The sequence below is a fragment of the Stegostoma tigrinum genome, chromosome 22, assembly GCF_030684315.1.
Source record: "Stegostoma tigrinum isolate sSteTig4 chromosome 22, sSteTig4.hap1, whole genome shotgun sequence".
Taxonomy (NCBI): Eukaryota; Metazoa; Chordata; class Chondrichthyes; order Orectolobiformes; family Stegostomatidae; genus Stegostoma; species Stegostoma tigrinum.
Genome location: NC_081375.1, coordinates 36,329,484 through 36,342,268, shown reverse-complemented (window position 1 = coordinate 36,342,268; position 12,785 = coordinate 36,329,484). Strand labels below are relative to the sequence as shown.

Below are 12,785 nucleotides of genomic sequence, written 5' to 3'. Positions count from 1 at the left end.
TTATCTCTTACAGTACCTGTTTGCGTGACCTATCATTGTCTTTTGGAAATCCAAATTTTCTCCTTTATCTGTCCTGCTAATACATCATTAAAGAACTGTAATGAATTTGTCAAACGCTGTTTCTCTTTTGCAAAATTATATTCACTCTGCCTAATTGTATTGTGGTTTTCTAAATGTTCTGCTACTCTCTCCTTCATAATGGATTCTAGTGTTTATCCAATGGCAGACATGAGACTAACTAGCCTTTGTCTTCATGCTTTCTGTCCACTTCCTTTCTTGAATGGAAATGTTACTTTTGTGAATTTTCAATCAGCTGGGAGTTTTTCAGAACTTTGGAAGATTGCAATCAACTATCTTTGCAGTTACTTATTTGGACACCTTAGGATGAACAGCCCCACTCCTCACTTCGTAATGGTCAGTGGATGTTTGATAGAGCAGTTGAAGAGACTTAGACTTTAGTGACGTCCTGACTGATTATTACCCCTCAAAACCCACGGCATCTTGCAGTCCTTGAGGTTTTCACTTTGACTTCCATTGTTGGATTTCCTTGGCGCTTTGTTGCATTTTGTAATGCTGTTGAGTTCTCTTAACTATTGGTTCTCCCTATGCGCATGCCTGGATAAAAGTTACGGTGGCACCTGAAGCTAAACTGTACTTGGCAAACAGCTTTTTGATGAGTAGGTGTTGTTAGTTTTATTGGGGACTTCTTTCATCCCTTCGCCGGAGTAACAGCTAAGGAACCTGATACTTGCAGGAAAGGTAAGGCAGAGAGACATTTACAGAGATCAAGAAGGACACCAGTGAGACGCGGAGAGGGAGGTGCCCCGCTCCAGTTGTAGCAACCGAGAGCAGAGTTGCTCGGGCACCGAGACTGGGGGAATCCGACAGATGGAGGTAGGATGCCGGCTACTGTCACTCTTCCGCACCGGGACAGTTGGGAAAGTACAATAATGGGCAACTGCGACTTTCCTCGCAGTGATTTGTTCGAAAGGAACTACATGAGGAGAGGTCCTGCCCGCATTCCCCGCCAAACTGCGAGCTACAGCTCTCGGCTGCAACGCCACACCGAGAATGATGTGGCCTGTGGTGAGGGCTTCATCCGAACCTGGTTGTTACCATTGACCTCAGTGAGGAGGGAAGAAGGAGGGATTGGTCAGGAGTCGCAGGCTGCTTGTATCCACTGTCATCAGCAGCATCTATCTGAGGGTCTAGGCCCGAAACGTCAGCTTTTGTGCTCCTGAGATGCTGCTTGGCCTGCTGTGTTCATCCAGCTTCACACTTTGTTATCTTGGATTCTCCAGCATCTGCAGTTCCCATTATCTCTCATCTATCTGAGTGAGTTTGTTTGTGTGTGTCTGTGTTTCTATGAATCAGTATGTGTACCCCTTTGTCTATGGGCGTCTATGCATTTGTGTGTGTATGTGTGCGCTTCTTGGATAAAAAAAATGCACTGAGATGCCCCAATCTGATGAACATCCCATCCTCCCAGTGTCAAGTCTCACACGTGAATAGTCTCTGAAGTACTGCAGACTGCCTATGGAACTGTGAAGATGAATTCACATTATTGCAGCAAAGAACAAACAGGAGACAAGAAATCTACAATGTTTAAAATACTCATGGGATGTGGCTGACACTGGCATTTATTGCCTATCTCCAGTTCCCCTGGGAAAGACGGTAACGAACGACATTCTTGAATCGCTACAGGCCATGTGGTGTAGGTACACCCACAGTATTGTTAGGGAAGGAGTTTCAGGATTTTGAACCAGTGACACTGAAGGAATGATAGTAGGAACTGCAGATGCTGGAGAATCTGTGATAACAAGGTGTACAGCTGGATGAACACAGCAGGTCAAGAAGCATCTGAAGAGCAGGAAAGCTGACGTTTTGGGTCTGAGCCCTTCTTCAGAAATGGAGGAGGGGAAGGGGACTCTGAAATGAATGGTGGGGGGAGGTGGAGCGGAGGCGATGATGGAAGGTGGATAAAGGAGCAGATAGGGTGGAGAGAAGTCGGACAGGTCAGGGAGGCGGGGATGGAGCCAGTAAAGGTGAGTGTCGGTGGGGAGTTGGGATGAGGGTTGGTCAGTCGAGGAAAAACGGACAGGTCAAGGAGGTGGGATGAGGCTGGTAGGTAGGACTTTGGGGTGGGGGTTCGTCAGTGAGGTGGGAGGAGCAGGTAGGTGGGAGAAAAGACGGACAGGTCAAGGAGGCGGGGACGAGCTGGGCTGGTTTTGGGATGAGGTTGGGGGTGGGATTTGTTTCCAAGTTAGAATGGTAGATGGCTTGGAGGGGGAACTTTCAGCTGGTGTTGTTCCCATGCTCCTGCAGCCCTTGGAGTTCTAGGTGGTGGAGATAGTGAGTTTGTAAGTTGCTGTTACACGAGCTGTGCTGACTTCATGAAGTGCATCTTTTGTTTAGTTCACGGTGTTTCTACTATGCGTGGCATCTACCGAACAATGTAGAAAATCACCTGGGTCTGTTCTGCAAACAAAAAGCAGGAAAAATCTAATTTGACTGATTATTGGCAGTTCACTCTCAGTCATCAGCAACATAATGTGCGGTGTTTTTGACAGTATCACCACATAGCAGTTATGTGGGAATAACCTGTTGACTGATGCTTAGTTGGGCTCTGCCAGGGCCTTTAGGCTCCAAACTTTGATATGACCTTCTTCCAAGCAGAATGAAAGAACTGAGTTGAAGAGATGAAATGAGCATCATTGTCCTTGATATCAAGCCAGCATTTGAATCCAATACCTTCAGGTAGGGCAAGGCAGAGAGACATTGACAGGAAACCCAGAGTGATCCAACAGGAGACCAGTGAGTGGTAGAGGAGGAGGTGCCCCACTACACTTGTAGCAACTGAGCGTATAGTTGGTGACAGTGGAAGAGCGAACATAAATGGGAATCACAGGCAGTACTTCCACTGATTAGAAAAATACTTAGTGTACCAAAGATGGTTATAGCTGTTAGAAACTAATTGTCTCAGTCCCAGTACATACAAGCATGGTTGACAAGGCCCGAAGCCATGTCCAACACATTTCTTACACTTACACCCTCACCCTTTCCTCTCTCTCTCCTAAAATAACGGAAGGGTTCCCATTGTCCTCACTTTCCATTGAAGCAGTCTCTGCATCAAAAGGATCATCCCCACCATATCTACAACTTTCAGCAGGATACCACCACCAAACACACCATCCCCTCCACTACTAATGTAACACAGGGCCCAGATCTGTCAAGACATTCAGGTCCGCTTCCTTCATCATCACTTACAACATTATTTCACCAACTTGCCATGGCATCTTCCCCGTGCAGGCACAGAAGTTCTATCACCCCCTTTCTTCTTACTGTCAAAGACCCACATATACTTTCCGAATGAGGCAGCAGTTTACTTGTACTTTTTTCAACCTAGTCTATTGTATTCATTGCTGACAATACAGTCTGCTTTACATTGGTGAGACCAAATGCAGACTGGGTGATCACTTTGTGGAACACTTCCATTCTGTCCATAAGAATGACTCCAACCTTCCAGTTGCTTCCCATTTTCAATCAAATGTCTTTCTCTCACATTAACATTTCCATCCTGAGCCTGCTATAGTGTTCAAATGAATTTCAATGCAAGCTGGTGTAACAGTATCTCATTTTCCACTTGGGGACTTTGCAGCCTTCAGAATTCAAGACTGAGTTCGAAAACCTCCAAGACCATCACACAACCCCCCCTGCCCATTGGCCATGTCTTGTTGGCTTTGCTTTCAGGAGAGTGACTCATTTTCTTCCTTTCACACCTATTATTTATAAAACATTTACCGCTCAATCTCTCCTTTACCACATGAGCACTGCCTTTGTATTTTGTTTAGATTCCCCTTTTCATCTCAAAGCCCATCAGTGGTGAATCTGTGGAACTCCTTACCATAGAATGTCATAGAGGCCAAGTCATGAACTGTCCTTAAGACAAAGATAGGTGAGTTCTTCATTAGTAAGAGGATAAAGGGTCACGGGGAGAAAGCAGGAGAACGGGTTGAGAAACATATCAGCCATGGTCGAACAGCGGAGCGGACCTGATGGCTGAAGGGCCTTATTCTCCTATATCTTATAGTCTGAAACTCATAAGTAAAATTTAAATGAAATGAGCAATCTACCATTCTGGTCTCTGTGAGTCACTATGGCTATGTCAGTTTGGAGTGCACAGCCTTCAGCGATGTCCACAGCACTTCTGAAGACCTGGCAGCATGGCCTCATTTCATAAACCCTACCCATCATTGTTAACAACATCTCACCATACTTGCTGAATTAAAGTTCATCATTCAATCATTCCAGATTCTGACAGGGCTTGACAGGGTACAGGCAGGATATTTCTACTGCCTGGAATGGGGTAAGGGAGTGAGGTTCTAGAATCAGGGGCAAAGTCTCAAAATGTGAGTAGGTATTTAGGACTGGGGTGAGAAAGAAGTTTGTCAGTCAATGGGTGGTGAATCTTTGGAATTCCCCAAAGGGGTGAGGAAGATCTGCCAGTAAGTATATTCAAGACACAGATTGATTGATAGATTTCTAAATATTAAGGGGATAGTACTGTGAAATAGTTGTGAGTATCTAATCCATTACCCATTTAGTTTAGAATATAACTAGTTTTGAGAATTCGGAATGATTCAGTGATCAACTTTAATTGGGCAATGGTGAGATGTTAACAATGATGGGTAGGGTTTATGAGATGAGGCCATACTGCAAGGTCTTCAGAAGTACTGTGTACATCACTGAAGGCTGTGCATTTTGAATTGACATACTCACAGTGACACACAGAGATGGGAATAGATAGATTGCTCATTTTAACTTGTGAGTAATAAGACTATCAAGTATAATAGGTCATTATCAGCAGGAGGTTTTTCTTGCCCATATTTGACTTGATGACGTGCAACATCACTGGGTCTGGAGTCAGTTTTGAGAAACCCAAGAGTTACTGGGATAAGTCTAAATTTGCCAGACTCTTGCTTGAGAAGTCTGTGGGACAGCTGTCGGGCTTTGTCAGCACCTCCAGATAGTAGTAAAGATGAATTTGCAGGGTTGACTGAGCACTGTGTGCTGTTGTTTCTGGTGTATAAATTGATGTTGAGCAGTCTTTTCAAATTAAGTATTCAGTAGGTAGGCAATTTAAGAAGGTAAGTAAGAGTCAACCAAATTCTGCCGGGCTAGAGACACAGTTTGTGAACCAGATAGGTTTTATGAAAAGCCTTAATGCCAGATAGTTAAGAATTGAATCTAAATTTCACCAGCTTCTACGACTGTAATTGAATTCGTGTTGCTGGAATATTAGCATGGGTCCCACGATAACCAATCCAGTGAAATTAGTACCATCAGACTGGTTATTGGGGTTGGAGTTGCATGTGTGCCTATGTAACTTAAGTGTAAAAACAAAGGCTTCAGTTCTATTTTAACTGTCTGTATATCTGGAATGAACACCCACCTAACATAAAGATTTAGAATTAAGCATCTTTGGTTCCTCACCAGTTGAGGTGACGAGATCATGGGTGCATTAGAATGCATAGAATCCCTACGGTGTGGAAACAGGCCCTTCGGCCCAACACGTCCACACCAAGCTTCCCACACAGACTCATTCCCCTATAACCCACGTAATCTGCACATCCCTATGGGCAATTTAGCATGGCTAATTCACCTAACCTGCACTTCTTTGGACTGTGGGAGGAAGCCAGAGCACCTGGAGGAAACCCATGCAGACACGGGGAGAATGTGCAAACTTCACACAGACAGTCGCCCGAACCCTGGTCCCTAGCGCTGTGAGGCAGCATTGCTAACCACTGAGCCACCAATTAAGCGATGGCATAAATCTCTCAGGCCCACAGCTCCTGAAAAAATTCTCCTTCAGTTGACCTTAGCATTTAATGAATATAATCACTTTCCTTATGTGCACTTCGCTTTGATAAAGTTCAGTGACTAAATTGTATCCTTGTCTTTCCTCCCCCAAAGTATGCAGACCAGAGTCTGGTTTGGAGAAGATCTTTCAGATGAGCTCATTCTGTTGAATGATTCGGACAAAAAATAAATAATTACTGAATCTTGGAACATAAAAAGACAAGGATACCATTCAAGTCTTTTAAAATTAACTATAAAGTGGATAAAGGAAAAGAGGAGCTAAAGGTAAGATTATCCTGGACAGTATCCGGAAAAAGACAGGATAAAGTAGGGACGGTAGGTACAGGTACAACGTTTTAAACTTACACCTCCATCAGCATCAGCAGGATACTTTGTGATATCACAATGGAGTAGCAACTGCAACATGTTATACGCATCATTTAATTCCAGGAATGTGTAGACACCGTAATGAATGGTGAGTATAAATGAGGATGTATACTCAGCTCTACATTAACTTCCATCATGGAATTCAATTATTATCTTGAAGCTTATGTTACTAAGTGAGTTAAAGTCTGAATAGTGAGAGGTAACACACAGTTTATCAATGCCAGACTATATTGTTCCCAGGGCCTCCATTGATCCCAGTCAGTGTTGATTCTGGGTTTGCTTTGATCTCTCAGATAATAAATAAATAGCCGGAAGAGGGAGGGTGTACGTGGTCTCTGTGGTGTGTGTCCCTGTCAAACTGGAGCTCAGCACTGCAGACTACTGGGATTGTCAGTGCTTTAAAGGAGTGGAACCCAGACCGTGGTACTAGTGGGAATGGGACTACACAGGAGGACCCAGTAAAAGTTTTAAATGCACTTGTCACAGGAGATAGACCAACATTTCTGTAACCATTATTGTGATACCTGTACTATGCTGCCACTGGAAACTGTTGACACCAAAACATTTAAGACTTTCAAGAAAGCTGTAGATATAATTCTTAGGACTAAAGGGACCAAAGAATATGGGAGAAAGTAGGAACATGGTACTGAATTGAATGATCAGCCAAGATCATTTTGAATGGTGGAGCAGGCTTGAAGGGCTGATGGCCTATTCCTGCACCTCTGTTCTATGTTTCTATGTTAATTTCACCAGGAGAACCACTTTTTTTTCAAAGATTGCAACAAATTATCATCTCAAACTGAAGGCAGGAGGTAGAGATTTCATTTTGTTTGACAGCTTTGTCCAGAGTTTCCAAATAACAGTTTAGTCCATCAATGCCACACACCATTGAGATACAGCACAATTTAATGAATTGGCAACTAAGATACTCATGGGCTGAACTAAGTCTTTAGCCACTATTGCAATGTTTTCTTGTTGTTCACCCTTATTGCATTCACTCTCGGACCCATCTGTTTCATGAGCTATATCAAATACTTGATTTATTTTTGAACAGTTTCTGACTGAGCAGGCCAAGATCACCTGTTAGTTATACCACTGGATTTCTGGCATTCACTTGTCAACTATCATTGCAGTTCTGCAGTTTGCTTTGCTTTTGGAAATCTATGAAAGGTTTGATCCCCCTCAAAACATTTTTCAGCAATTCCATCTTTATTTTGGTACCTGTGAAAAGACAGTAATAGGTAGTCACTAATCAGAAAGTGTTCTATACTGTCCATTGCCACAGAGCATCCAACACGTCCTGCTAAGATAGCTGGAAACAATTGTAATTTGTAATAGTAGTAATTGTAATATGCAGTAGTAATTTGTTCAAAAAGAGAGTCATTGTCTCAAAATTGAACCTACCTCTCAAAACTAAAAGTCTGTGTGAGATGTATGTGCAATTCAATCATTTAAAGACCTGCTCAGTTCTGGAATTTCTAGATCATATTTCTTTAGCCTTTACGTAATCTCTCGTTGATGGCCTTTGTTACAATGGCGTGATGTTTAGTAGTGAGGTCTTTGGTGAGTGGGGTATGTCAGACAGTTTACGTTCAACCTCTGCAAACCAGAGAACAACAGCACCGAAGTCTTTGATGGGTCTGATGCCAATATTATAGTTGAATTTAAGAGAATAGAATGTAGCAAATTGAGAAAGACACAGGTCAAGAGAGTGAGAGGAGCAAGATATCAAAGAACATTTTGAAACAGGAAGGTGATGCATGATTCTTGTGCAGTAAATTCTTAACGCATGAACTAAACTAAATTACAATAAGTTGAGAAAGGAAGTGAAGGGTAAAATAGAAATAACATGTAGAGAACATGAGAATAGAATGGCAGTTAAAAGTCATCTAGAACTTTTGTGCTGGTATATACATAGTATGCAGGTGACAAGAGGCAGGTTCAAATCCACTCAGACAAAGAATATATGTGCTTGGAGTCACAGGACAAGGCTGAAATACTAGGTGAGTAATTTGTATAGTGTTTACTTGGAAAGAGATTTCTGACAAGTTATCGATAGTAGTGGAGATGACAGAGAAAATGGATGGGCTGAAAATATGTAGACAACATTACTAGGTAGCCTGGCTACACTTAGAGGAGAGAACTCACTGGTCTGCATGGTTTGATTGCCAAGGGAAGTGGGGGTTGGAGATAGCACACATGCCTTACATAATATTGCAACATTCCACAGGTACAAGGAAATGACCAGAAAATTAAACAGTGGCAGATGTGACACCATTATTCAAGAGAGCCTGTACAGACATTCCTAAAAACAATAGGCCGGTCAGGTTCACACCAGTGACAGGTAAGACTTTACAAATAATAATGAGGGAAATCATCACACATTTTGGATAGGTTGGGGCTAATAAAGAAGCAAAGCACTGATTTTAAAAAGTGACTCATGCTTTAAAAACCTAAGTTACTTTTTTGTTGAATTGAGAAAGTTAATGTGAATGAAACAAATATTGTTTAATTGGATTCTAGGAATGGGTTTGTCACAAAGAAGCACAGAAAAGACTGGTTAACGAGTTAAGGCTTTCAGGAAGCAGTAACGATCTTTCAGTTGCAGGCACTACCTGCCAGGTCATGATGGATGTTATAAAGGAGTGATTAGCCAGCACTCTGGTAGCCTCATATAATATGGGAATAATGAAAGAGAAAGAAATAAGAGTCGCTGTCAGTTTGGATTTTAAAATGCTTTAAGGACACAAAGTGGTTAGTCATGATAAGTAGAGCTGGATGAACATAGCTTCGCCCGCTGTGTTCATCCAGCTTCACACCGTGGTTATCTCAGATTCTCCAGCATCAGTAGTTCCTGCTATCTCAGTCATGATAAGTAGTTGCTTTTCAGACTAAGATGGTAGACAACTGTATTCTACATGATTCAGTGCAAGAAACACAAGGTATAAAATTTGACTATTAAAATAAAATAAGATTTCCAAATTTGACAATAATACCAAGCTTGAAGGGGTGGCAAACAGAGGGGATGACACCAATTAGCAGCACCAAAATGAGTACAATGGGCAGATAGGTGGCAGAGAGAATTAATAGAGCAGTGTGAGGTGTTGCATTTTAATAGAAGGTACATGAAGAGGCAATGTATCACAGAATTTCAGAATCCATTTGGTGGGAAGCAGGCCATTCGGACCATCAAGTCCACTCTGACCCTCTATAGGGCATCCCACCCAGGCCACCCCCCTGCTCTGTAACCTTGCATTTCCCATGGCTAATTCATCAGGCCTACACATCCCCGATACGACAGGCAATTTCCCTTGATCAATCCAGCTAACCAGCATATCTTTGGACTGTGGGAGAAAACCGGGGCACCCAATGGAAACCCACTGAGACACAGGGAGAATGTGCGAACCCACACAGATAGTCACCTGACGCTGGAATTGAACCTGGGTCCCTGGTGCAGTGAGGCAGCAGCGCTAACCTCAGCTATCATGAAACCTCATGAAAGGTTTGAAGAGCAACCCTTTATAAAACTCTTGTTAGGCCACGTCTAGAGTGTTGTGTTCAATCCTGGTCACTATACTTTTGGAAGGATATGAAGCTGCTTGAGAGGGCACAAAGGAGATTAATGAGATAAATTAGCAAGTGAATGTTGTAGAATTCAGCAGATCATGACGTTAAAAGGTGTCCAATGCTGATTTTGGTTTATACCTTGTTATTTTGGATCTTACCGAATTTTGTTAACACCTTCTCGTAAATACGCTTAGCTGAACATGGATTAATCTGCACAAGGGTTTACCCTTTCCCCCTATTAAATTTAGTGGTATTCTCAATAGTAGAGATCCATCAATGACACATAAGAACAGAGGAAACAGGAGCAGGACCAAACAAGCCCTCGAACTGTCCCGACATTCAGTACAATTATGGCCGATCTTTTGCCTCACTTTCCATTTTCCCCAATTTCCTGGATTCCCCAAAGGTCAAAAATCTGTCTCTCTCAGCCTTAAATCTATAACACTCTGGGAGAGAGAATTCCAAGGAATTCCTTTGAGTCCTTTGAGTGAAGAAATTTCTCCTCATCTCAGTTCTAAATGATCAGCCCCTTATCCTGAGATTTTTACCCCCATGTTCTAGATTCCAGGGAAAACACACTCTTTGCATGTACCCTTTCAAGGCTCTCCAGAATGTTTCAATGCCATCATCTCTCATTCTTCTAAACTCAGTAGTGTTGAGGCCCCATTTACACAATCCTGCACACATCCCAGGAACTAATCTGGTGAATGAATTATGGGCACATACAGCTGATGTAGCTCACCCACAAGTGAGACCATTGTTTGAATGTGCATTTAGTGCACAGTCATACAAAGAGCATTATGTTAGTTGATACCTGTTTGCTTAGTAATTGCGACAAAGTTTAAATCCTCATCCAGCCAGCCCTCCCTGTAAATTCAAGCCATCATGAAAAACCTGAGGCTGCCTGTTTAGTGACGAGAACTACCTATTCTACATGTAGCTAATGACCCTTCAGCCACTCAGCCTCCAGGAACATTATTAAACATAGAATACAGAACATAAAATAGTACAGCACAGGAACTGGCCCTTCGGTCCACCATTTCTGTAATGACCACGATGCCATTATAAACTAATCCCGACTGACTTCACATGGTAACAAAGTGTGAAGCTGGATGAACACAGCAGGCCAAGCAGCATCTCAGGAGCACAAAAGCTGACGTTTCGCGCCTAGACCCTTCATCAGAGAGGGGGCTCCCCCCCTACCTATATGCTCCTGTCCACCTATCTTCTTTTCTCTCCATCTTCGGTCCGCCTCCCCCTCTCTCCCTATTTATTCCAGAACCCTCTCCCCATCCCCCTCTCTGATGAAGGGTCTAGGCCCGAAACGTCAGCTTTTGTGCTCCTGAGATGCTGCTTGGCCTGCTGTGTTCATCCAGCCTCACATTTTATTATCTTGGAATCTCCAGCATCTGCAGTTCCCATTATCTCTGATACTATTTTAACCTCACTGCGAAGCCTCTTCCAGGGATGCCTAACCTGAAGAAGTTACCCTCCTCCCTCCGGACCAACCTCAGGGAATCTCTCCGCCTCCCCCTCTCTCCCTATTTATTCCAGTTCCCTCCCGCCATCCCCCTCTCTGATGAAGGGTCTAGGCCCGAAACGTCAGCTTTTGTGCTCCTGAGATGCTGCTTGGCCTGCTGTGTTCATCCAGCCTCACGTTTTATTATCTTGGAATCTCCAGCATCTGCAGTTCCCATTATCTCTGATACTATTTTAACCTCACTGCGAAGCCTCTTCCAGGGATGCCTAACCTGAAGAAGTTACCCTCCTCCCTCCGGACCAACCTCAGGGAATCTCTCCGCCTCCCCCTCTCTCCCTATTTATTCCAGTTCCCTCCCGCCATCCCCCTCTCTGATGAAGGGTCTAGGCCCGAAACGTCAGCTTTTGTGCTCCTGAGATGCTGCTTGACCTGCTGGTGTTCATGCAGCTTCACACTTTGTTATCTTGGATTCTCCAGCATCTGCAGTTCCCATTATCTCTGACTTCACATGGTCCATCTATTCTCAGTCACATGTATGTTTAAATGCCTCTTAAACTTTGTTATGGTATCTACTTTTACCACCTCTCCTGGCAGCGCATTCCAGGTACTTACTACCCTCTGTTAAAAAGAACTTTTCCCCCCTTGCCTTAAACTTATGTCCCCTAGTATTCGACATTTTCACCCTGAAATACAGACTGTTACTGTCCACTCTATCCATACCTGCCCGCGCGCCGCCCCTGCCCCCTCCCCCCGAGCTCATCTGGCAATTTGTGATGGTCTGCTACATCTACAACGACATTGCTATGAGGCCAGAATTCTTCCTATCAAGTATTTGGCAGGCTCCTCAGGAAGAGGAGAAGGGGATTAGTTGGATATATCTGGGAGCTCTTCATTTTGAATGGTCATGTGTTGCCCATCATTGATTACTCACTCCTGTTCCCCTAAAAATGAGTGCATAAACGTTTTGCCTGAGGGGACTCGTTTCAGTTCTTTTTTCCCACTCAGTGGAGCCAGTGAGCAGTTTTGCCTGGACGATAAGCCTCCCCAGTGACTTGATCTTGGGAGGTCAGAGAGTGGAAAGAAAAATAGATTAGGTCTTACTGAAAAAACCAGCCCAATGTTTCAATTGTATTTTACAGGAATTGGGCAAGTCCCACTATCAAGTCTCAATGCAGTTTCTGGCCTCTGCAGGCGAATAGTGGAACCACAGGGCGGATTTTACTGGTATCAGTTAGTGGAGGTTGGATTGACATACGAAGAGAAAGATGGTCTGTTTCTCTGAGCCACAGTTAGAGGTGGCTGCAGCTGAAACTGCAAGAGGAAGGAGAGGGCACCTCAACTTTGAAACATAGAGAAGTAGGAACTGGAGTAGGCCATTCGGCCCTTTGAACCTGCTCCATCATTCAATACGATTATCACTAATCATCCAACTCCATTTCTGTTCCCTCTTTCTCCCCAAACCCGTTGACCCCTTTAACCCGAAGAACTATAT

The 12,785-nt window shown here is 43.5% G+C and overlaps 1 protein-coding gene across 3 annotated transcripts in view; it reads left to right on the top strand.

The window, feature by feature from the left end:
* Positions 1 to 669: 669 nt before the first annotated feature.
* LOC125463635 (protein HEATR9-like) overlaps positions 670 to 12,785 on the top strand; it is a 79,571-nt gene continuing 67,455 nt past the window's right edge. Inside the window, exons 1-2 of one of the 3 annotated variants that reach the window (XM_048555164.1) lie at positions 6,066 to 6,144; positions 8,477 to 8,590. The gene's annotated coding sequence lies outside the window, so the exon portion shown is untranslated. Of the gene's footprint in view, positions 895 to 6,065; positions 6,145 to 8,476; positions 8,591 to 12,785 lie in introns of those variants that run through there. The other 2 variants (XM_048555166.2, XM_048555167.1) reach the window with 2 other exon arrangements.